The 25,425-nt window shown below is 38.9% G+C and overlaps 1 protein-coding gene across 25 annotated transcripts in view; it reads right to left on the bottom strand.

The window, feature by feature from the left end:
* Positions 1-25,425, bottom strand: part of LOC118229204 (receptor-type tyrosine-protein phosphatase S-like) — a 193,063-nt gene that overhangs the window by 152,365 nt on the left and 15,273 nt on the right. Inside the window, exon 2 of one of the 25 annotated variants that reach the window (XM_035420955.1) lies at positions 11,648-11,765. The exons of the other annotated variants lie outside the window; for them this stretch is intronic. The gene's annotated coding sequence lies outside the window, so the exon portion shown is untranslated. The remainder of the gene's footprint in view (positions 1-11,647; positions 11,766-25,425) is intronic. 25 annotated transcript variants of the gene reach the window in all.

The raw sequence follows: 25,425 nt of genomic DNA, 5'->3' as shown, positions 1-25,425 counted from the left end.
TCTGGACACCCCTTGGTCTGGGGCTGTTTTTCATGTTTTGGCTAGGCCCCTTAGTTCCAGTGAAGGCAAATCTTAATGCAATGACATTCTAGATGATTCTGTGCTTACAACGTGGTGGCAATAGTTTGGGAAAGGCCCTTTCCTATTTCAGCAGGACAATGCCCCCCAGCACATAGCGAGGTCCATATAGAAATAGTTTTGTTGAGATCAGTGTGAAAAAACTTCACTGGCATACACAGAGCCCTGATCTCAACTCCATCCAACACCTTTGCGATCAATTGGATAGCCAACTGTGAGCCAGACATAATCACCCAATCAGTGCCCAGCCTCACTAAAATACAGTTCCGGCTGAATGGAAGCTAGTCCCTGCAGCAATGCTCCAATATCTAGTATAAAGCCTTCCCAGAAGAGTGGATGTTGTTATAGCAGCAATGGATGAACCAATCCACATTAATGGCCATTATTTTGGATGAGATGTTGGACGTCAGGTGTCCACATACTTTTGGCCATGTAGTGTATCACTAGGACAACAAGCTTTTTTTCCTAAGCACAGGACCTAGGAAACATTTACAGGTATTCCAGTCTACTTAACCTCAAAGTATAACTTAAGCACTGTAATTTCAGTAATCAGTGATAAACAGCCAAAACAATGCAATCAATTATATAAGTAAGGACCAATTGAAGAGCCTGTTGATGTAAGGGTGCCAGGGCCTGAACCAGAGGCGTTAAATCGTATCTAAAACCTGCTGTTTTGGATGCAGGTTTTTGGTCTAGCCCAGCACTACAACACCTGATTCATCTAATCAAGGTCTTGATTGAAGACCAAGATTAGTTCATAAGTTGAATCAGGTGTTGTAGTGTTGAGCTAGAACAATAACTTGCACCCTCATCAGCCCTCCTCGCATAAGATTGGACTCCTATGTGGTAAATCAATGATTAATTGAGATGATTACGGAGCCTAAATGTGTTGATTGCTTAACAAGTGGTTTCAGAAAGTGTTGCATCAACCACTTGGTGCTGAAGGACAGAAAAAGGACAGATTAAAAACGAGGTCAGGAAAAAACAACTGAACATCTTACTATGTAATGCAGCAGTGTTACATAATAATATGTTCAATTTTTTAACTCCCTGAAAAGCCAATTTGGGATATCTATTATTCCACTTAACAGAAGCAACATATGAGGATATGTAGGATGTTTCCTCTGCTTTTGTCCCAATTTGGAATACCCTACAATATTAATCAATCCTCATTGCTACAACCCAAGCTACACATTTGGAGGAGAGCAGACAATCATATGTTCTCCACCAAAGTACATGACATTAGCTGCTACATCTTATTACACCACATATTTCAAGTTAGTCTCACACAGACATGAGATGGAGGAAGACACTTCACATACAACTCAATAGGTAGACTTGCAGGGCCCAACTGACCAGCAGGGGTCACTTGTAAGCAATGAGATGCTGTCATTCCAGCCAACTGAAATCCTCCCTTCCCTCAGGCAATGCTAGAGCATTGGGATGGCAGGGATGCCATCTGCCAAGTTACGGCTTGGAGGAGCATGCCCTATACCTATACAGCACAGTGAGTTTGGCACTTTTCAGGGTTTCCTACATAAATATCCACAATGACCACAGACTCTCAGCCATTGAAAACATTAACTTCTGTACGTTCTGACCCCATGTAAACACAGAATTCAGATACAACTCCACAATAAAGCCCCAAACTTGGGTTATTTTACATTTTCTCCCTCTTCTTTTTCCTGCCGATTGTGTCATCACAAATGCTCCAGTCCCACAATCAGTAATTATTCTCATTGCACGTTTGGCTTCTTTTGCCATGCTGCCAATAACAATATCTCATCAAAGTAGTCACACCAAAGCAACCAATTGATGGATACTCAGATACACAAGAAGAATGGACATATGAAAAAGTGCACATGTGATGCTGTTTCAGCCAGTAGAACATGTTTTTAAAAACTTAGTGGTCACCATTTTAGTTTTGTGTGGAAGCTAGCTTGCTTGCCAACTAATAAGTGCCAAATAAAACTATTGCTTTTACAGCTGTATAATCTCTATGGAGATTAGTGAAGCTCATTTATATTCCTGTAAATGCATTCTCTCATTTCACATGCAAATGCCACATAATATCATTTCATTACTAGGGATGGGTATTGCTGCCACACTTTAGACTTTAGTTTCGTTTTTGGCATTATGACTGAGTTTAACAATAGCTAGCTTGTTAACGGTACATGCTGTCACTGACTTAGTCGACAGAGCGAGTGTAACGTTAGTGGAGACAGCACTGAAATCTGCATTGCAAAACGTTCGGTAGGTACTGATCATATGAAAATCGGTGCCATAGTGCTACTGGGTTTCGGTATCCAACCCTATCCATGATTTAAGCAGTTTTCACACCAAACAAACAAACGTACCCGTGTGATTTGTGGACCATTGTTTTTCAATGGAAGGGGAAACACACCAGCTGAAAGCATCTGTGCCCCACCAAGCCGCCAGCGAAGTGGAGCACCAGGTAGGGCACCCCCCCGAGCCTGCCTCGCACCAAAGTTAAAATAATTTGAACTATGACCTCTGCAGTAGCTGACTAATGGACGCGCAGCCAATTGTATCGTAGTGGGCGGTATTTTAGCCTCAGAAACTGTTCATCCAACATGGATGACAAATAGATTTTGGCATTCGCAAGGCAAAATATCATCACACAGATGGAAATGTCGGATGTGTAATGAATATCGGGATATTTCATTTTTGTTTTTCTTTTGCATGACCAGTTAAGCTCGTGAGCTGTAGTTCTATTACATTGTATTTGATGTTCAGCTGGCTAGATTTGTAATTAAATCTACCTGGAGCTATAGTATCCAGCCAGCATTTAAATCAGCTATCGCTCATTTTCTGGGACTGGCAATTTCTGTAACATGAGCGGGACGTCATCTGTTTTGGGTTAATTAGCTAGATTGCTAATATGGTAGGTGTCACTAACTAGTTAGAGAGTATACCTAGCTGTGTAAAGCCGCTTTTCCACCAAAATTACCGGGAACCTTTAGTCCCAGGAACTACTTTTCAAGGAACTAAAAGGTTCCTTCAGCCCATGGTTGTCTGCGTTTCCACCGCGGTCTAAAGTCCCGCGAAGATTAGGCAAATTAGCCCACTGACGTATGAAAAAACGACGTTGTCGTCGGTCCATCTGTCCTATGATTTCTTCTGTAACCCCATACTACCACCGAAGTAGCCTACATTATTTTCTAATAACCGGGACAGCCCAGAGGGGTTTATTCCACTTATATACAACGGGTTACCAACAATGATTATATATGGTTACTTTTGTATTTATTTATTTTTTTATCGATTTAATCACCTGGAATTGAAATATTCTTCTGCAGCCGTTTGGGCTTATTTTACCGTTGTCAAGCAAAACTGTCGTTGGTAGTTGAACTTTGACCGTTGTTATGCAACAAATAGGATATAACAGGCCAATAGTCAGATTGTAACTGTTTTATATATCCTCTCAAACACATTCATTATGTTTTTATGCGAACATTCGCTTTCATGTCTTGACATCCGAAGCGAACGAATGCATTCACATTTATATGTATAACTGGCAACAACAGCAGAAAACATGCACAAGTTGTAAACAATTTGCTGTTTGATTACTTTCTCATCGTCAATTCCATATCGCAAATCGCAAAATGACAAGAATAGAACGAAAACTCGGACTTGCATGAAAATTTAAATTAGTAGTGGTACAGCCACCGTTTGCTTTCCTTCAAAGTTACTGCTAGCCGAGCAGCGAAGTGTGCCCTCCAGATGCGAACCATGCACCATAAATTAGTTCATAGTCTTCCTGGTCTTTTTGTGGAATTGAAGAATGGCAGAGTAAAATTACGGCAGTCTGAAAAAGCTAAAGGGACGATTACTAGAATTAACCTGTTATGTGTTGCTTAAATAATGTTTTAGGCCTATCCTTAATCATGTAGAATACGTTTAAGTTTGGCTGGAGCAGAAAAGGCACTAACACTACAGAAGGGGCTTTCGTGAAGGGTGGATAGTGGTTTGAGCCTCCGAGTTCATTCAGATGGATGCAATTGTTTCACTTTATCCAATGTATTCATCACCTAGATTTCTTAGACTGATGTTCCGATCAATTCAGTGCTTCTTTTTCCCCTGTATAAAATTAACGGTAGGGTATCTGCTGAGATATCATTAATTAACAACAAAGCAATAATAATTCAATTTCAGCGAAGTTTAGAGAGAATTCCAATTGCATTGCAACATGAAGTGCAGAATGACAATAAGTGCATTGTTCCTATTCAGAGTAGCCATTCTTGCATCATTATTCACCAATTTACATTCTGTATTGTGCCATATCTGGTAAATTGTTAAAATTCTTTGTTAGAAATACCGACATTATCTTAAAAACACAAAACCATGAAAATTAGTAAAACCTTTGAAATCAGTAGACTACAATTAAAGTACCAGGGGATATGGACACTGAATTCCGCAGCACAACAGGACCTGGATAAGTCAAGAATCATTGTTTTTAATTGCTTCCTGCAATCATAAATTCCCCCCTCCCCCTGCCCTGGTATTCACTTATCTCTTTTCTTTGGCACTCTCATGGCAGGCATATTTTTATATCCTATGCCCACCCCTGCTGTAGATAGATAGATAATTAGATAGATAGAATACTTCATTATCCCCATGGGGAAGTTTTTCTAGCAGCATGTAACATTCACATTTACAAACAGATATTTATACCAAGAAACATACAATAATTTACACTAGAGAAAATGGGGGGGGGGGGGTTAATAAATAAATACACAATGTAAAATAATAAAAATCCTTTTGCAAACACAATTTTAAAAACATAATAATAATATAATAATAATAATAATAATAATAATAATGCATATCAGTCACACCCAAAGCACTGGAGGCAGATTATAACAAATAGTGTGGTCCTTTTTACTATTTTTAAGTGTAACACAGCTGAATTGCACATTATTTCCACTACAATTGCTTGGCAATTTGACACCTTCAGATGACACATAATGTTTGAATGGCCACGTTCTCTTCAGATAGCAAGATGAAAAAAACACAGGGCCAAGTTACATGAAATAATTTAGGAAACATTGGGTAGCAATTAGCTTAACTTGTGCAAAAAACAATATTGTTTGTTGTAACTTGCCCTTATTTTGATATCAATACTTTTAATAGCAGACCTAGATTTTGCAAGTCTTAATGAATGACTTATAGACAGTACTTTGTATGCGTGAGTGGCGAGGATTCCCATGATGATTGATCAAAAACAGTTTAAACCAACATAGGCCGATTTGATAAAAATGTGAGCTTTAGAATGTACCGAATACATAATTAGTAAATAGAGAAGATATGTTCACAAGCACAATATTATATTAAAAAGGTATGGGATAAATGCCCACTTAAAACACCTGTCCTTGGTACACTCCATGGTTGGAGATCCTAATCCTGACTGTGAGGGTCCCAGGACAGAGGCTTTAATTTCACAGGGTTTTCCCCACTTCATTGCCTGAGAGCAGCACATGCAGTCTGTATGCTAACTGTGCATGCGTAGCCCTCCAACAGAATAACTGCACGGTTTATCTGACGGACTGCAGAGTGAAAGGAAGTGGTGGCTGGGAGAATGTGCTTCAGGCAACTTTTGGTGGTCTGCACTCAAAAAATTTAGAGAGCATATTGAATTAATGGGACGGGACTACACGTATCTTTGGGTGAGTAAAATTGTTTTTAAAAATAAAAGAACAATATTCACTTTACTTTTAATATACTGTGTTAGTTCACAACAAATGAAAAGGCATGCCTTTAATTTTCAGTTGATATATTTAGAATGTATTAACTTCGCAAAAGGAACTGAAAGGAAGAACAAAATGTTCTCGTTTTCATCTCATAGTACTACATGCATTTTGAAAGCTTCTGTTTGACCCTGCCAGCACTGCCCTGCTGGACATTGAAAATAAATCTCTGTGCCCTTCAGTGACAGTGGGAATTCAAATCAGCAGCCAGCCACAGATGTGGCCCAACTGGCAAACTGGCAGATTCATTATAATAAATAATTTCCATTCTGTTTGTGAGCCCTGGTACTGCGCTTTATACCTTACAGTGTTCCAGTAACAAGGGGACATTGAAATCAATTGCTCTTTATAGAGATTTGTGACCCATATATATATCTGCCAAAGTACTTTGTCTACAATACATAAGACCCAATATAGAATTCCATAATTATACATGATAAAATGTGGCAGTGCTAGATGCTAGTATTTGAATATAATTGTATCTATTTCACCTAGCTGTCTAAGCTCCCAAAAACGTACAAATTTAAAAATGGGGAGAGCAATATGGAGCAGTGGTGAGGGAAAAAAGGACCAAACAGAAGGATGTATTGCACGCTCACTCAGTCCGATTACTTTACTGCCTGTCTGAATAAATGAGTATTAACTGAAATGTATATGTTATGTGTATATTTTCAGTGTTAAATTCAGACAACATTTCAGTCACTAAAAACAATAATTAATTCACCAATAATTAACAATGAAATAAGCAGCAAAATTTAAAATAATCAGCACTAATAAATCCTGAGGAATCAGCTCAGGTGAGGTGGTGCCAGTTTTGGCATTGTCTGCTGATAGACCATGGTACAGCACTGAATGTGGTCTTTGACTCTGCCTGCATGGGACCTGGGGTTTGTAAAGCCCAGATAAGCCCTCTCATCTGCTTTCATTAAGAAAGAGCCGCACAATAGCATGCGACTGTGCTCGATACTCCGAGCTTGGAAAGTGATTTAATTGAAATTCTCCCCCGATGAAGGACTATGACCCATAAATGATACAAACATACACTAAAGCACAGTAGTACTACTTACTGATACTGGTGCACAATAACAGTAATCAGAGCCTTCTGAAAATATTCATCTGGTATCCGAGGAAAAAAATAATTTTTGATTATATGTGTGGGAGTGCAGGTTGTGAGCTCCTCCTTTTAAACATACTCACTGTCGACTCATCACTTTTAATCTTTTGAGGATAATAGCCAATCCATTACTTAGTTCAACCAAAATAACTGTAGATTTTTAATTAAAAATGTTTAAGAAATCATGGCTGAGGTGTCATTTGAAGATATTACTTTAATGATAGGCTAAATATAAAGTTTAAACGTATTGAACAAGATACCCATGATAACTTGAAACATTGTCACTGTGAGATACGGTGTTCAGCTGGAGTCTCAGGGTCCCTAAGAATAATGACACTAATGTGCCGCCATGGAAGATGGTAGCAGGTATTACTCCAACAGCAACTGATATACACGCTATTTTATTTTTAGATTCACCCCACCTCCATTCTTAAAACACTCAGAAAATTCCCATGAGTGCTCCAACTGGAGCCGTTACTCATTCGGAAGTGATACAGCTCTGTGATAACTGTACTGTCCTGTGTTTTCTTTTTTAAAGAACAGCCATTACAGTCCCGCTCTTAAAGGGCTCTCTGTGTCTGGTCTCATTCGGTCCCATTTGAAGCTTAAGTGCTGAAAGGGGAAGAAATGAGGAAATAAGGCTACAGATTGACTGAGTCCCAGGAGACCTGTAGGGATTAAGTTCCAGAGAACTGGCATGGAGCCTGTCTCATTCATTCAACAGACAGAGACAGAGAGAGAGAGGGACCAAAGGTGCACAGTGCTTTGTGTCCTGACTTCTGGCCTCCCTTTGCAGAGTGTTGTGAGCTTTGCAGCTGTCTGGTGTTTTGTCACATCTGACAGCCTTGGTTAGATCTGACAGTCTTTGCCTTTCTTCATCTTGGGTAGTTTATACACACACACACACACACGCACACACACACACACACACATACACACACACGCATAAGGACCAGAGGTGAAATGAAATGAAAGTCAAAGAAGCCATTATGAGGCTGTGAAATGTAGAAAACCAAACCTTAGGCTTGCCAAAATCAACTGTATGGGACATCACTAAGAGCTCTGGTGAGCTCAGTAATCGTATGGGCCTGGTATGCCAAGGAAAACCTGTACAATTTATGACTTATCACCATAAAAACAAAAGTGCTACAAAAGAACAGAAAGTAGTGAACCTCAAAGTGACACTCCAAGCTAGTACTACAGACGGAACGCAAAATCATACCAAGCAAAGTAACACAAATCTAACACTCCTAGTCAGACTGTTCAGACCAATACCCTAACCATCCTGTATATTTTAAATCATATATATCATCAACAATGATCATGAATAAATGGGGATTATGAAACAATTTCTAATTAAATTATGTTTAATGATTATATTAGACATATGAGAGTCAAGAATGATGGAAAGCCCGAATATCAAACCTTTTATTTTGGAAAAGTGACCTCTTAAGCACTAGGTAGCAGCACTGAAAACAAGACAAGGATATTGTGGTGCCAAGAAGTGTGGGGGAGAAGGTGTTCCTTCACCTCTTAGGCAGGTTGATTGGTGGTAATTACCCCAGGTGTTTCTATTTGCCTTTTTAGGGGCATTTATAAAGCCAGAGTCTGCATATTTCTCACTCTGTAAGGTTTATATTTTTATCTATATAGGATTATATATATGATTTTGTTGGATTTATTTATGTTATGGGGGGAGGATAGGGTAAATTGGCTGGTTCAGCATGTCCTTTCTGTTCTCATTTGCTTCCAATCATAGTGTAGTAGCCACACCTGTCATTGTATCACAGGCATCAAGGAGACCTACAGGCTTTTCTCCAATCAGTCAAACTTGTGCGCTACTGTAGCTCTCCCAGGGCCTACACTGCTAAATTACACACGCAAGTCAAGTAACCCCTCAAGTACACCCAAGGCTTTTGTTTGTTCACATTAGGGGTGTCAAGCTAAGGTCCTAGGGGAGCGCAAAGTCTGTGGGTTTTTGTGGTTTCCTTTCCATCAACTGCCAATTGCGAACAAGGCGGACCTTGAGACCAAGGTGTTTGGATTCTTTAGCCAATCACTAACACTTGTGGCTAAAATGGACAATACCAAGCACATAGCAAATGGTCCTAAACAGATTTACAAATACAACTGACCATTTGTGCTGGGTTTTATTTTGTCATAGAGCCACCATGAAACACCATCGTACAAACCAGTGACAGCTTCGAAATCTGTAAAGGAGTTCTGCAAACTCTGCAGATGGTGAAACTCTCACAATGAAGCGAGTTTTCACACTTAAGCCACATGATATAAGGGATAAGTTTTCTTCTCCTGAACTTTAGAAAAAAACAAAAGTATCCATCAACCCCAGCAACAAATAATTGTTTCCATTTACAGGCCTGATAGCAAGTGATGCAAAACACAAGAACCTTCCTCCTCTCAACAGATTCCATGTCATAAAGAAAGGTCAGTTACAGTCCTGATAAAAAGTCTGTGAATTCCAAATATAAAGGACACTGCTTCATATCAATTTTTCCAATAACAAAAGTACTGAAAGAATCTCTGGACAAACTGGTCATAAACTGAACTTTTTGACTACAGTGGCAATGTCTTGTTTTGGCAAAAACAAACCCTGTCTCCAAACTGAAGAACCTCACTCCAACCTTTAAGCATAAAGGCAGAATTATCATGTTTTGTGGATATGATGCTGTTATAGGCCTCGGACAGCTTACCATCATTGACAGAATGATGAATTTGGCATTGCATCGGCAAATTCTAGAGACAAATATGAGATCATGCATCTGTAAGCTGAGGCTGCATCAAAAATGAATCATGCGGCAAGACAAAGATCCAAAATATTTGAAACATTAAATTATCTGTCAAAGTCAGTCTGGACCTAACTCCACTGAAATGTTTTGGTAGGACTTGACTGAACACCTCTTCATAAGCTTTGCAAAGACATTGCTCAATGCGTTTAGCTTTCGTGCTACCTGGCGCTCTCTCACTGCGCCTGATGTATGTACAGGTTAGAACGGGGGCATTCAGCTGACACTACTCTCTGCAGACTGTCAGATCGATGGAGAAGTCCACTATTGGCTGAAGGGGGGAGGGGAGGCTCCTTTTTATCTCTACATTGGATTACGCTAATCAGAGGATTAATCACACATTAAACACCAAAGGCAGCAATTCTGGACTCTTAAGTCATTGCATAGGGATGGGGAATCAGGTTAAAGATCAAGAAAAAGTTGCGTTTTTAAGGATGTTTCCCACACCCCCAACTGCTGCATTTTATTCTACGGAGCTCATGTTCATGTCACATGACTTTACTTGAAACACTGTCGTTTCGAGTAAACAGATCCTGTAACACACAGGATGGTATACTGGAAGACTGCGATTAGGTTGATACCATACAGAGCTTGGAAACACAACCTCCTTGTCATCTGGGAATAATGACAGTCATGAATGTTTGTTTCAACAGGAATAGGCATGACAAGAGGAGTGCTTCTCTAGAAAGGCCTGCAGACAGAGAAAGATGGTTTCCGTGGCATCGGTCATTGCCCCTAGACTTAAGATCAGAATTTGAACCCCTCCCAAAAGTAAACTGCAGGAAAGCCAGTGGAGTCCAAGCGGAACATGAAAGCTGTTTTGTGGGTTGCATCACCATGACTCACATACAATACAACTCACTCTGGCATCCAAGCATCCAAGCGCCTGTGAAACAGATTTAATTTAATTTGACCACATTTGCAGGGTTCTTCAATAAAACTTCAATAAGACTTTCAGCTAAATTACACTGAACTCAGGCTTGTACTGTATGATGCTGCATGGAAAAGATCAGCAGCTTAACTTAACAATAAAATCCAAAGATGCATACATCTGAAATCCGTGTAAAATGAACTAAATAAAATTTATTTGGAAACAAATGCATGTCCTCATTCACCATGCAGGCTCTAGCATGAGCAGCTCCTAACCTCACGTTCTGCAATCCATTGCTGCACATCACCGTTTAAACAGGACATGTAGTCAATAAAGATCATTTCCTTCCCTCCCAGTGATTGACTGGAAAGGGGAATTCACACATATGGACTCTTCAATCAGACCTGACACAAGATTTGAACTACCTCCCTGTTGAATGTGCTTCGGCCATGTTGGCGAAAAATCTCAGTCAGCATTTGGCCATTTTATTATGTGGGAAACACAGTCTTGTTAAATAACCTGCTGGGATTTGTAAAGTGCTTGTTTAACAGTGAAAATAAACTTTAGCCTTTTCTAGAGGGAGTATGTTAAAATCAGTGAGGGACCAATCATTTATTGGACACTTTTTTGTAGTTTTGTTATGACCTTGTATTTAAAACAATGCAACTCTTAGTACTCAAAGGTACAAAAACTGAACATGATAGAAATTCAAAGGCCTTCCCATTTGAAAAAATAGAATACTTCAGAATACTTGAAGTATAATTACATAAACTTTAATTATGCTAAAGTATAAAATGACAGACTTCAAGTATACTTCAACATTGCATTGTACCTTTGAGTCAGCGTTTCCCAAAAAAATAAATACATAAAATTAACAAGAAGGTTGGACATACTAAGCTCACACAGAGTCATTGACTGTTACCGAAATGATTTATATAAGCATGGCCTTGCAAGGTGCACAGTAATCGTTAACAGTCTAGTGACATAGAGAGTTTTCACATCCATCAAATACCTCATATTTAATATTGTATTTCTGCTCCAGTGAGTTGAGTGATTCCTCTATGCGTGGTGTAAACTTCACTTATCTGTATTCCACAAATGTCAAGTCTTCCACTTGGCTCTCTGCTCTCCTGCCAAAAGTAATGAAACACAGGAGTAATGTATACCAAGTGACACCAATAAAAATATAGTTCCTGTATATGTTGCAAGATTGTCCATCAAAATAACTGAGTCTTGTTTGTGATTTGAACAAATTCAAGAATGCCACAGATAACACTTTGATGAATAGCACCACTCTAGTCCTCCAATAGCTAAGGCATCGCTTTCCCTCCAACTGTGTTCCTGCCATAACAGATTGAGTTACCTGATAGGCAATCACAAATAAGCCCAGCACCATTAATTGTAGGGAATGTGATGGTTTGGACTGTCACCACACGTGGCAGGAAGAATGGGACAAATATAACTTGATAATTCCTCTTAACTCTTCCCCTACCTTTCTGTAATGTTACAACCACTGTCGTGTGGCGACAGATATCACGCAAATAGAAATGGTTATTTTGCCAGACAGAATTGTATAGTAAGAACATGCCATTGTTTACCACCCCATCACCAGGCTCAATGAGAGCAGATGACAACTGATATGGGAATGGAATATTTCCAGTTGACGTGGATGTTTTCAGTTGAGGTTGTCTGAGAAAAACCAAAACTGTGAGATGATAATGTTGCAGCTGCATGCCTGTCTACTCTATCACATAGGGTGTAAATGAGCTATCACTTTTTCTGTGAATTGCCAATAGCAAACAATGTTTTGTTTGATTGTTCAAAGTTGCCAACGGCTTGAAATCCAGCTGTGTTTACATATTCTGAAAAGAACAATGAATGCATAGACATTGTATTGTGTTGTGTCAAAAGTGGTTTAGTAGTTTCTGTAAGAAAAGAGCTCATTTAATCAACTGAGAACAGTTCACGTTGAAGTTCATTGGTAGGGTCTGATAAAGGGTATCATAAATCCACTAATGAGCATTACTACCCTATTGCATTCACCAATAAAACCAATTTTTTCATAATAAAAAAGTGGCTAAAACCAGAAACACTGTTATTAAGTGAAATTGGATACTCTACATTAAATAATTCTAATAAACCCATAATGTGAAAAAATGAAGGTGCAGATGAAGATCATTAAGCCATCCTAAAATTGATATTATATTTGTCTGAAATTGGTGTTACATTGTGGCAGATGTATTTGTGTACACCTGCCTGCTCTTCAGTCTTTTTAGTGAATGAGACAAAGTCGTTTTTACTCTGTGCCTGTTTCCCAACAAGACACAATGAGCTGGGATAGAGAAGGGCTCTCATTGAGTTTACAGTCATTGATTGAGACATCAGAGGAGGACAGGATACTGTGTAATACTAGCAATTACTGTCAATCAGCTGGGTCTCGCAGTAGAAAGATGGGGCACCACGGACCCCCCGCCCCCCCTCCCCCCACCTAACAAAGCACCGGCCGATCCCTGAGATTTGGCTGAAAAAGAGCCCTTTCATGGTCACAGAGAGGCAGGAAATTCCCTGCCAACATCCTAGCAACAGGCCCTGAAGAGGGCTGACACAGAGGCCACTCCATAGAGAATAATGAAATCCACTGAGAGTGCCTTGTCATTCCTATTCCACCTCAGTCAATGGCATGGGAGACACATTGAAGCTGTCATCACTGAAAAGGCCTTTTAGACCCTTCATTCCCATACCAGAACAATGCACCACTCTTTACCCAACATCCTCAGAAATTGCTTTGGGTGCCCCACTGCACAGGTATTCTGGACTACAAAAAATAAACTCAGCTAGAAGTTTTACAAAGCCAAAATAATTTAAAATAATATAAAGAATATTGCACACTGTAACATAGTTACTGCCTGTAGGCTTCTTTAACAGTCTGGCAAACAGAATTACATTTTTTTCTTGGTGAGCGAGTTAAAAGGTCAAGGTATTTTTTTAGATTCAAATCTTTTTTTAAATTTCCTATGGTTAGATTTCCTATGAGACATACTCACAGTATATTTAAACTATACAAGCATATACACTTTATTCAGGCAGTTATATACACATTTGCATAGGAGTGCACGCACGCACACACACACACACACACACACACACACATGTACAAACACACGTACCAACATAAGATTGTGTGGACAGCCAATGTTTTCCGGAAGATGGCCTACCCAGGGAACTACAGGCTATCAGCAGGGGTGGGTGCAATGACAAAGCTTGTGATTGCATTCAACCAAGTCTCAAACAGCTGAAGGTAAAAAGCTTCAGGGCAAGTTATTAAGTGTCTTTCATGGAGGCATTTGTCTCAAAATACCTATCCCTCATTAATTGTGGAGATTTTGAGATTTTGATTATTTGCATCCATACACCCTTGGAAGAATACATTATTCCAGAAGCTTAAAAAACATCCAGATTTATAGTGCTTCTTTCAAACAACAGTTTGTTTTCCATGTGGAACGCATGGAGTAAGCAAGAAAAACAGCCCCGAAAAGCAAAAGAAAAACAAAAAAGGTAACGCCACTTATGTCATCTGGAGGAGATAAATAGTTTCTGCTTTCTGGATGCGGGTTTACTTTATTTACTTTATCTTGTTTTCATTCTATGGTTTGTTGTTTTGATACCTGCAATCCATGGGGAGTTGTTTTATTTTATTACACTATCTGTGATGTGCACTCCTCAGCAGGGTGTAGCATGAAATTCTGTGCAAATGCAGTCTGGGCCCTCTTCCCAAAGCAAACTTTCTTCTTCTAGGCCATTTAGAGCCCCCCCCCTCACCCTCTGGGGGCCTGGATAGTGAGTTCCACTCTGCAGCCCCCCCCCCCCCCCTTACCCCTGCCCTCAGGCTACTACTGGCAGCCTGCAGAAGGTGTTAACTAACCGCCATGCTACAGATCCTAGTCTAGCCCTCACTAGGAGCTTTCAGAATGTCTTGAAAAATAGGAGGGAATTGTTTTCTCTTTACAGACAAAAACTACATCTTCATAGGTGTTATAGTGCTGTCAGAAAGTTTCCATCCCCCATTGAGTATTTATGTTTGTTGTGTTGCAAAGGCTAATTTAAATACATTTAAATGGTAAAGTTAAAGTATTTAGAGGTCTTCAGAATTATATAAATTAATAAGTATTCACACCCTTTGTATTAACAACCTAAACTGAACACAGGTGTATTCCATTTTCTTGAGAGATCACATTAAGTACTTGAATGTGGTCCATCTATGCTGATTTTGAATCCACCTGTGTCCAATTGCATGATTGCAGAATAAATATCACTGACTTAATAACGTTGCGCAACTGAAATGTCAGATCAAATGAGACATGCTGTCATGACAACCAAGGAGCTGCTGTGGAACTTTGAGACCAAACTTTGGAGGCAAAAAAGCTGTAGAAGGTCATAAAGATTGGTACAGCTTTGAACCTTCCTAAGAGTACCATTCGGTCCATTGTAAGAATAGAAAAAAATGAATACTTTTGTAAATAAGAAGTGTAAATTACAGTTCTCATTTACAGAAGTATGCATTTTTAGTAAATTTAGTATTGTATTATATATATTTTTATATATAATATACATATTATTATATTTTAATGTTGCATCATAACTGTTTTGAATTTATTTTGTTGAATTTATGAATATGTAACAAGGGGTGAATACTTTCTGAAAAAAAAAAAAAAAACTATCAGACCGTGATTGCTCATAGTTGCTTTGTGGCTATTTTGCGATTTCCACAAGCAAAGAGATGTGTTGATGAGAAAAATGTCTGAAACATTAGGCTATATTATTAAGGAACACAAGTTGTCTTGGTCTTGTCCTGGAAACCTTTTTTTGTTTATTTTTTGTAATCAAATGAAACAAAATGAATTCAAAATGAATTTATATATTTTTTTATTAGATTAACCAATGGTAGAAACAGTATTTTTCCAATTATCTTTGCAATTATTTTTGGATTATCATAGTCTCTATATTATAAACTGTAAGTACATTATTTATATATTTATTTATTATTTTACAACAAAAAATTGCTTATATTGAACTCTAAAATGACTATAATTGCTCAATAAAATACATCTTGAACACATGATAAAAATTATCTTGAATTAAGTGTCTTTTTCCCCATGGTTTGAAATCTTCCAGTGCTACAAAGAACACTGAGCAGAGTGTAGCAAGCTTGGGAAATGTGGAACCCAAATAGATATTTTTGCCTGGAAAGGTGGATATTTTAAAGGTGGCTTGACCAATGAAACAGAATAAGCAGTGTCAATCATTTGATGAAAACTCATTTCCATTAGTAGGGTCCTCTTACTTCTGTTCACCATAATTCAATAAAGCCAGCAAAGTAGTGTTTAGTGAAATATGCCAGAGGGTTTGATTGAATTTAATTTGCCCTTAAACAGTCTAAGTGCATTTGATTGAATCTGGCTCTACATCTTGCTTTGTCATAAACATAAACTCCTGCATGTAACAATTGGCTGCTCTTCTGCTTGGAAGGTTCTTCACTGTTCGCAAGTTTCTCTTTTAACATTCGCCATGGGCATCAGTGTATGTTATGTATATTCCTATCTAGTGGCAGGACAAGTAATGAGCAGCAATCTGTCACATAGCCTTAGCCCCCTCCATGAGAGACCAGAGTCAATTAAGCACTGGTCGATATAGTAACATAATTGTTTCCTTTAAGGTATGACCTCTTGTCTTTCCTTGCGACTTTACTAATGGGAACCTGGTCCCACCAATCACTGACGTAGCAACCACCCAATCCAACTGACCACCATACACTTCAGTAATCTCTAGGAGATGTCCTGATGAATCCCTGATGGCAGACTGATGGAGAGTTACCCGACAAATGGGAAACAGTCGACACCAGCACTGAGGATATAAGAATGACAACGACAACGGGGACCTGCAAAACATAGGTCTCAAATATAGAAAGCCAGTGGGGGAAAAAACAGGAAACAGGAAGAAAGAAGAGAAGCAACAGAGAGACACACTCTCTCCCAAAGAGCAGGGCTCACTATGAGAAAGGCACAGATAAGGAATGCTAGCTCTGAATAATTAATTGCTGAATGGATGCAGAGTCCGAATGACTGGGAATTGTCGGAAGGAAGGTCAAAGCAGGGGCCTCACTTTGCCAGAAACTAAATCCCTGTTCTTTCACTCTTGATCTTTTTTTCCCCATCACTAGCAGAAATCCCCTAAATGCATGCACGCAGTGAGACATGCTAATTGCCAAGGTTATCTGCCCCCCTGCAGTGCGTCTGTGCCATGAGCACTGTAAACCCCCACTGTGCAGACACCGCTCTTTTTCATAGCCTGGCTCATCATTAATATTGAAGGCCATACTGTGTGAAATGCTGCACCTATGACACTTGTCCTTCTGATAAACCTTGCTTGCAAATCCTCTTACATCAATACAGTTGTGAATTAATGGATTGAAACTGTGCCATGCAGTGTCTTTCCTGACAGGCTATTCTAACGTAAGGCTTCCGGGCCAGCTTGCACATTTATCAGTTAGAATCGGAACAAAGACCATTAAGTAATTTATATTTTAAGAACTCAGCTGTATCCATTCCATGGCATCCACCATAAGGCTGCCCCAGTAGGACAGCAAGTAGGGGGGACCCCACTCCCCCTAACAATGTTGATTTACTGTTAAATTAGAAACAAAAATGAAAATCATGAAAAAGGGTACATTTCCCTACCATTGGGGCAAGACTGATAGATCTTAAATGATACTTAAAAACACCCCCACAAAGCATCGTGCTCCAATCTGCAATCAATTTTTTACAGACTTTATCATTGAAATTTTAAATATGTCAACTGCATCTATTTATGGAGTTGATATATAAATACCTGTTTTTAAAATAGCCGGTTTTAAAACAAAATTGAGTGGCTCATTTATTTATAATATGTCATGGTCAATGAGGACCGACAGTAAAACATAAACATTGTCAATATGAATTTGTTTAGTCATTAAACTATTAGTGTTATGCAACTTCATTTAATAATTAAACAATGTCACATTGCATTTTATTAAAATGTTGGCTACAGATTTTTATTTAGAAATATTAAAAATAAAACATTTACAGCTTGCTACCAATTTGAAAGTGCAAATGGTTTGTGGCACACAAAGACTAGAATGAACAACAAATAATATTTCCATTAGTTATGGCTGCATCCACAAGAACATCAGAAGGAAGGAATTCTTGCACAAAATGTAAACAAATGCAAGTTTTGTCTTTGCTTTTTATATTGATCTGGCCCTCAGCATGAATCAGCAAAGTTAAAAAAGGACTTACAGTAATAAAAGCTAAATGTGTTTCCAATTAAAGAATGAAAGGAAAGGGTCATGCCACCCACATCCCATTCACGCAAACTAAAATACAAACATCAAACATACATGGGTAATCTCAAACAGGATGCACACCTTGCACATGTAAGGAATGAGCACATATTTTTGAACTTGTGTGGTTGAAAGCAGTTGGGTGGCTGCCTCACTAAATCCAGATGGCACAGCATACTTCCCCCAGAGCAGAGCTGGTCCATACCCAAGCACTCTGTTTATCATTGGAGTATGCAGACTTCCTACGTTGCGGTGATTCATCATGAAGTTGAATTTGCACAGCAAGGCCCCATGAATGTACTGTGAGCCTAGTAGTTTGAGAGTGACTCTCTTTCTCCTACTTTTGCCTTCTGCCTCTCTTTTTTCTTTTTAAAAAATTTAGCATCTCCAATCGCACCAGAATTTGGAATTCTATATACAAGTGTGTCCATATGCGACCCCTGCTGCCAACTCGGGAGAGTGAGGACAAATTGTGGTTCTCCTCCAAAATACATGGTGTCAGCCAGATACTTCTTTTTACACCACAGTCACAAGCCGTGCACATACACAGCGGGAGAGGAGTAGACCCAATCATACATGTGTGCAGAGAGCCATGGGTGCCTGGATGGGTAACAATAGTCCTTTGAGCAATGAGCACTGCTATCCTCACCAACTGAATCCCTCCCACATGTCCCTTGGGGAACACAAAGCCAATTGCCTGCCACCCCTGCAGTACCTGCCAGCCACAGTCAGCACTGGCATGGGTCAGATTCAATCTCTACCTCACTCTTCTTCTTGCTCAAGGGAAACAGCTGGAGGGGACCAAAACAAATAGATAAATTGTATTACCTGCAATTACAAGGTTAATGTGACCTGCCTGTGTCTGTGAAAGTGAACTAAAAACTTTTATGTGAAATGAACAATGAGATATTGTTGAAGGTGTTTGTGGAGGACCGGGAGGTTTCATGTGCAAGGCCATCTTGTTGTATGACAGCAATGGCTAGTGAGATCCCTGTAGTCAAGAGTTTTCCCTGCAGTGTTGTTATTCTAAGAGGGCATACAAATTGAATTACCCCCTCTACCACATGGGCTTCTTCATGAATATTCAACAGTGGGTTGTGTTGCCAGATGAGGACACCTCGGTGTTACAATTTGTCCCATTAAAGGCAAAGCTCATGGATGCTTGTGACCAAGAGTTGGCCCTGATTCAGTGCAGTGGGTTCCCCTGGTGACAGCAAGCAAGGACCCAATTAGTGAAGATTTTACCAAGTCTAGGACATCAGAGGCTTGGGGAAAATAGTGGCCAAATGTAGCAGACACTTTGCATTGCTGGCCTGAGGTCCAGCAGCAGAAGCAGCTGAGGATCTAGACTGCTCAGATTGGGGATGCAGTCACATATTTTAGAGGGTGACTTTTTCTTCAGGGCACAGTGTATGTCATACAGTTTGCAGGCTTTTCCCATCCTTTGTATGCTGCAGTGTGTACTATAAATGGTGCGGTCCAGTGTTGTTTTGGCTCTATACTCCGGCACATTGGATTTTAAATAAAACAATGACTATGAGGTAATGTGCAGACTGTTAGCACTGATTTGAGGGTATTTACATCCATGGGTGATCCATTCCGGAATTACTGCTTTTTAATCAACACGTTCTCATCCCAACTTGTCAAATATTGCAGCTTGGGCAAGGGCTCTTCTCGTCACTATTCGACGCGTTGGATAGACTTGGGCATCTTCGGTTGATGAGTTAGGTAGCCCACTGACTACAAGGCTACTGAAATAAACTACGTCACCCAGTATGCATTAGCCTAGGTTTATGGTGATGTTTTTAAATAATTTTCAGTGTAGCCTATAGTATTATAATAAAATAATTTCTGGTATAATTTGGTATATGTGTACGTGATTTTAAGTAATTAAATTAGAATAGGTCACAATAGGATTGATTATCTACAAATACGAGCCCCGAATTTGCGCTGAGGTTCAGGCTACTGCCTGTCCATAGCATCAAAATCCGCAGAAGTTTGGTAATTCAATTCAATGGGCTACCTAACTCATCAACCAAAGACGCCCAAGTCTATTCAACACGTTGAATAGTGACGAGAAGAGCCCTTGCCCAAGCTGCAATATTTGACGAGTTCGGATGAGAATGTGTTCTTTTAATACATAGTTCCCCCCATGTTAGAGGACTGTAATTGAAAAATGTAATATAAGCTTCAATGAAGTCATCATATTTAATACTTGGTTGCAAATCCTTCGCATTCCATGACTGCCTAAACTCTGCGACCCATAGACATCACCAGATGCTGGATATTGTCCCTGGTTTACCTCTGCCAGGCCTATACTGCAGTCATCTTTGGTTCCTATTTGTTTCAGGGGCTTTTTGCCTTCAGTCTAGTCTTCAACAAGTGAAACACATGTTCAGTCAGTTTTAAGTTGTGTTTGACTTGGCTAGCCAAGAACATTCCCGGTTTTGGCTGAAAAATTCTTTGGTTGCTTTGGTAGTATGTTTGGAGGCATCGTGCTGCAAAGGTGACGAATTCTGAGGCATTTGGTTGGATCTGAGCGAATAAGACATTTGTTTACACTTAAGAATTTATCCTGCTGCTGCTGTCAGCAGTTACATAATTGATAAAGAGAAGCGAGCCAGTTCCAGTAGCAGCTATACATGCCAAGCCATAACATTACCTCCAGGATGTTTTGTAGATTAGGAGGGTGGGTTGTTTTGTTTCTTTTTTTTTTTTTTTTACACTTTTTCATCACTCATCTTTTCATCACTTTGGTACAGGTTAATGCTCATTTATTCTGTCCATTAAACTGTTTTTCTTTACTCTAGGACTACAGTTTTTAATATATTTTTTTTAGTTAACTCTAAACTCCAGGACTATAGTTGTTTTTGTGGGTTTTTTTATTTTTATTTTTTATACCAAACTCTAATCTGCCCATTCTATTCTTGAGGCTTACCAGCAGGATCTATCCTGTGGTGAACTCTCTGAGGTTATGCTGGTGTAGTGTTCTCTTCATGGGTGTCTTTGACACATCTATGCCTACCTCCTGGAGAGTGTTCTTGATCTGTTTGACAGTTGAAAAGGGACTTTCTTGACAACTGAAATTATTATTCTGTCATCCAATACAGTGGTATTCCCTGGTCTACTGGGTTGTTTGCTATTGCTGAGCTCACCAGTGCTTTTTTGCTTCTTAACAGTGTATCAAATTGTTTATTTTGACTTGCTTAATGTTTTGGGTATCTCTGAATTTTCAGTCTCATGATGGCCTGCTTTACTGCCATTGACATGTATTTGGTCCTCATGTTGGGAGACAGCAGAAAAAGACTCCAAATGCAAATGCCACACCTAGAATCAACTCTAGACCTTTTGTTAGGTTTCTTGTACATGAACTAATGATGCAACAACACAAAGAAGAAACAGTGGCACAGCCAACTGTCCAATGACTTTTGGTCTCCTAATATGGGGTGGGGGGGCGGGGGGCTATGCATAAAAAGGTCTGCAATTCCTACACAGATCACCCAGATGTAAATATCTTCAAATTAAAGCTGACAGTTGGTACTTTATCATCATATTGTTTCCTTTCAAATCCAATGCGCTGGGGTACAGAGCAAAAACAACAAAAACAGTGTCATCGTCCAAATACATATGGACCACTCTCTTTATTATTATATTATTATATATTAACTATATTATTTTCTCTTTTTTTCAAGTCGTACTCGAGTACTTCATTTTTCTTAATGATGAATTAACTGTATAGGCCTGCATTGCTTAGTGATTTCTTTTTAAAAACACAAGATCCTTGACTCAACATTTTTCCTTTAATTTTATACAAATGGCCAGTTATGTGCATGTTGTGAGTAGGTTAATTTCAGACTGCTGCCACTAATGTTTTTGGTCCATTTGTCTTTGAGGTTTTCAAAGACAGAAGGTGACTCGTACACAACTAACATGCTATGATCTAGTCTATTTTTATCTGTAACTTGTAGTGAAAATGACACTGCTAACTGCAACCGTCTTACCAGGGAGGTCCAACAAATGACTCTCCCTTACCCTCATATCCATGGACATTTTTGACATTACAGAGAAGCATTAATGGTGACAGCGTAGAAACATGATGAATTGTATGTATTATGCAAATGGTACAAAAAATCTAAAAATATATCCTGAAAATATGATGGGTAATACATGGGGTAACGTTTTATGTCCAAAATAGTATCAAACCAAGGGTTGGACACTCTGAGGAATCAATTTTGATCCACCATATTCATGCCAAGTTGATACCATTGTGACCCATTCATTCATTCATCATCCATTCATAATCCACTGTTTTTCTCATGAATTGTACTAAAATAAGGAAAGTCCTCCTCATTTGATCATTTATTACACTGTATATTGATGGTTTATTACACTATACAATTGTGAGTAATTATCTTTTCAAAATGAATATTTTCATTTACTTTTTAAAACATACTATCACTTGTTGGAACAGATACGTATATAGAGACAATGCTAAGGGCCAATATGGCAATTTTGTCTAACTGGAACTCAATGGACTGTGGAGCCCAAGGACAACTACTTGATCGGCAGGCCATTTAATCAGTGTTGTGCTATGCTAAGTATTGCAAAATTGTAATTGTAAAGGATCCTATGTGAAGAATAATGGATTTTCACAGTTTGGCTTTTATTCAGATATGACAAAATTGTCATGATTAACGGGACTGTGGGAGGAGAGCTGACGATTGAGGGGAGGGGGGAAATGGTGCCATCAGTATATAACGATAACTGGATTTCTAAGCCATTATTAAATAAACTGTGGTTATAATTAATTCAAACATTCATAGCATGCATTTCAATGCCTAATGGAAAATGTTTGGATGCCTTTAAGTGCACTACATGGCCAAATATTCTTTTTTCACCAGATTCCTTGGCCCATGCCAAACAAAACATATTCCTGATTTAATATGTACATGCTGACATTATCTGCCATCTTGATTTTTTTCAAAAACTATTAAAATGTTTCTCCTCCAACAAACTTTTGATGAATTTTGGTAATTTGGGTCAACTCACAGTACTTCATACAGGTATTACTTTTTGAGCACTGCTATCAAAATGTGGCAGAAATTACAAGCCGATGAATTTGCAATGGGTGTGGCGTTTCACAAAAATGCTAATAATTCCAATACCATTTGACATAAATTTATTAAACATGTACATGGTATGTACATTGACAGTTACAAGATCAGGACTCCAAACATACAATTATAGCCCAATCCCACCACATGGTGGCGCTACATAGGTCAAATTATAAAAAAAAAAGATTCATAAAGTCAACTGAAATCACTGTTGCGCCAGATAGGTCCCTAAGTTGATGGCATGGTCCAAAATTTCATTTGGAACATATGCATGAAAAAAAATGTTTCCGCCTTCATAGAGTCACTGTACTTGGCAATGCTTGTTAGGTTGCTTGGACCCCGTGTATTTTATTTTTATTTCCTAACTTACCAAAAGTGCCTGGGCTGGATGTAGGCAGGGGCACTGGGGGATTGCCCCCTAAAATGCCTCTTCCTCCCCTCTGTGGCCTGCCTCCTTTCCCCAAAAATGCAGAAACATTAAAGGAAAACTTGAACATGGTATGAAAAATGTTACAAACTTAACAGCCATTAGCCAAGCCTTTACAGGCATATGAATTAGCCTATATATATCCTTAGCTAAACAAACTATTGGATTCAGGGTTAATCACTTTTTAAAATTGATAATAGCCTCTGAGCGAATTTATACAGAAAATATATTGCAAACATCATTATATAAATTATTTGCGGTACTTTCTTTTCGTAATGTCTTCTTTTCTGATATGCAAAAATTGCTGGGTAATATGCCTGTTTGTTGTTGTCCAAGGTCATGCATCCATTTTTTCAATATCATGATGCAGAATGATGTAACTATACATAGTTTCGGCAGTAAAATTGAACTAGTATAAGTTTTGGTGGTGAAATTTAAATAGCACTTAGTGAGAAAGAAAGATAGCAAGTGAGAAAGAAAGATAGCGAAAAGGAGTCCTAACAAAAATGTAGAAAATCAAATGCCTTATAACCAGAAAAGTGGAGGACCTGTTTTAGAGGTGAGATCGCTCAACACACCTCAGTCTCTTAACTTGCAAAAATGCTTATTGTGTAACCATTTGGCAATGCCTACCTTCAGTGAGGTGCGTAGTACACTTCTCTTTATTATATTGCCACAGTTGCAACAGTGGAGTGCTCATTTTCTAAATGAAAATTAATCAAGAGCTACCTGCAGAGCAGTAGGACAGGAGATACTGAATGGACTGCTTATACTTTCTATCAAGAGCATTAGACCCAGGGAGTTGTAATGTTGTTGTTGATGATTTTGCTCTACGCAAGGCTCGTCCGATGCCCTTCAAATGAGTGAGTGCTTTTGTAACGGGACTGGCGTGGTGTTCCTGATATGCCGCAGTTCCAGCCTGTTCTAATTTGACTTGGGCTGCTGCTGTGCATCTCAATAATTGTGCTTTTATTTGTCTGACAAAGCTGTCATGCTGTCCATGGAATTTAAAAAAAGGATAACTGTAATTTACAGTTCTGCAATCCACATGCACGGTTTCTTAAAGTGAAAGCACCAGATACTTGTCAAGCTCCAAAACTACAAGCAGAGTGAATGAGGGTTTAATTCTCACAATGCAGTCTAAAACTAGGCCTGAAAGGTTTTTTATTTTCAGCATATGCTCCCCAAAAAGTCTGTGAGTGGCCCTGATCCTAACAATACCTGAGGAAATAGAAAATAACATATGTATCACCCACCAAGTCACAATGTTTCACTATCAGCAGGGAATCAATGAGATATTTTCTGGTTATTTCTGCATTTGAGTCTGTACAAGCACTGCTTCACCCATCATAAACTCTCACCATTGAGAACAAGTGGAGTGTACCATAGACTTAGAGCACAAAAAATAATCTTTAACTTGTTTTGATATTCCAGGGTCTGAAAGGTTTTATATTGTTCGGGAATACATTATATCATGATACAAATCTGTGATACATTCTAATTAAATCATTTAAGATGTAATCCTTCCTTCAAACCCCATGGAAACAACAGATTTCCATTCCTTCATATGACCTTGACTTGAATAAAGTGTTTCTAGGAGTGATTCACACATGCTTCTCTTGGATGAAATGCCAATCCAGTACTGAGCCACTTCTGTAATACATGATGACCCATCGGATTATGTTCAGATGACTCTTTAATACCATAATTTACTTCCGGGTGTTAAGAGCCCACATTAGTTATATGTAGTTGCTGATGGCTTTTTTGTTTGAATCTTGCCCACAAGATTCATATATTGCTGTTGCTTTTATAAAACCAAACCAGTTCCACTAGAAAAGGCATTAAGTTCTAATACTGTATCCCTGAAGAGAACA

Source organism: Anguilla anguilla, chromosome 6 (genome assembly GCF_013347855.1).
Source record: "Anguilla anguilla isolate fAngAng1 chromosome 6, fAngAng1.pri, whole genome shotgun sequence".
Taxonomy (NCBI): domain Eukaryota; kingdom Metazoa; phylum Chordata; class Actinopteri; order Anguilliformes; family Anguillidae; genus Anguilla; species Anguilla anguilla.
The sequence above is the reverse complement of the archived record's forward strand: the minus strand, read 5'-3'. Positions and strand labels throughout refer to the sequence as shown.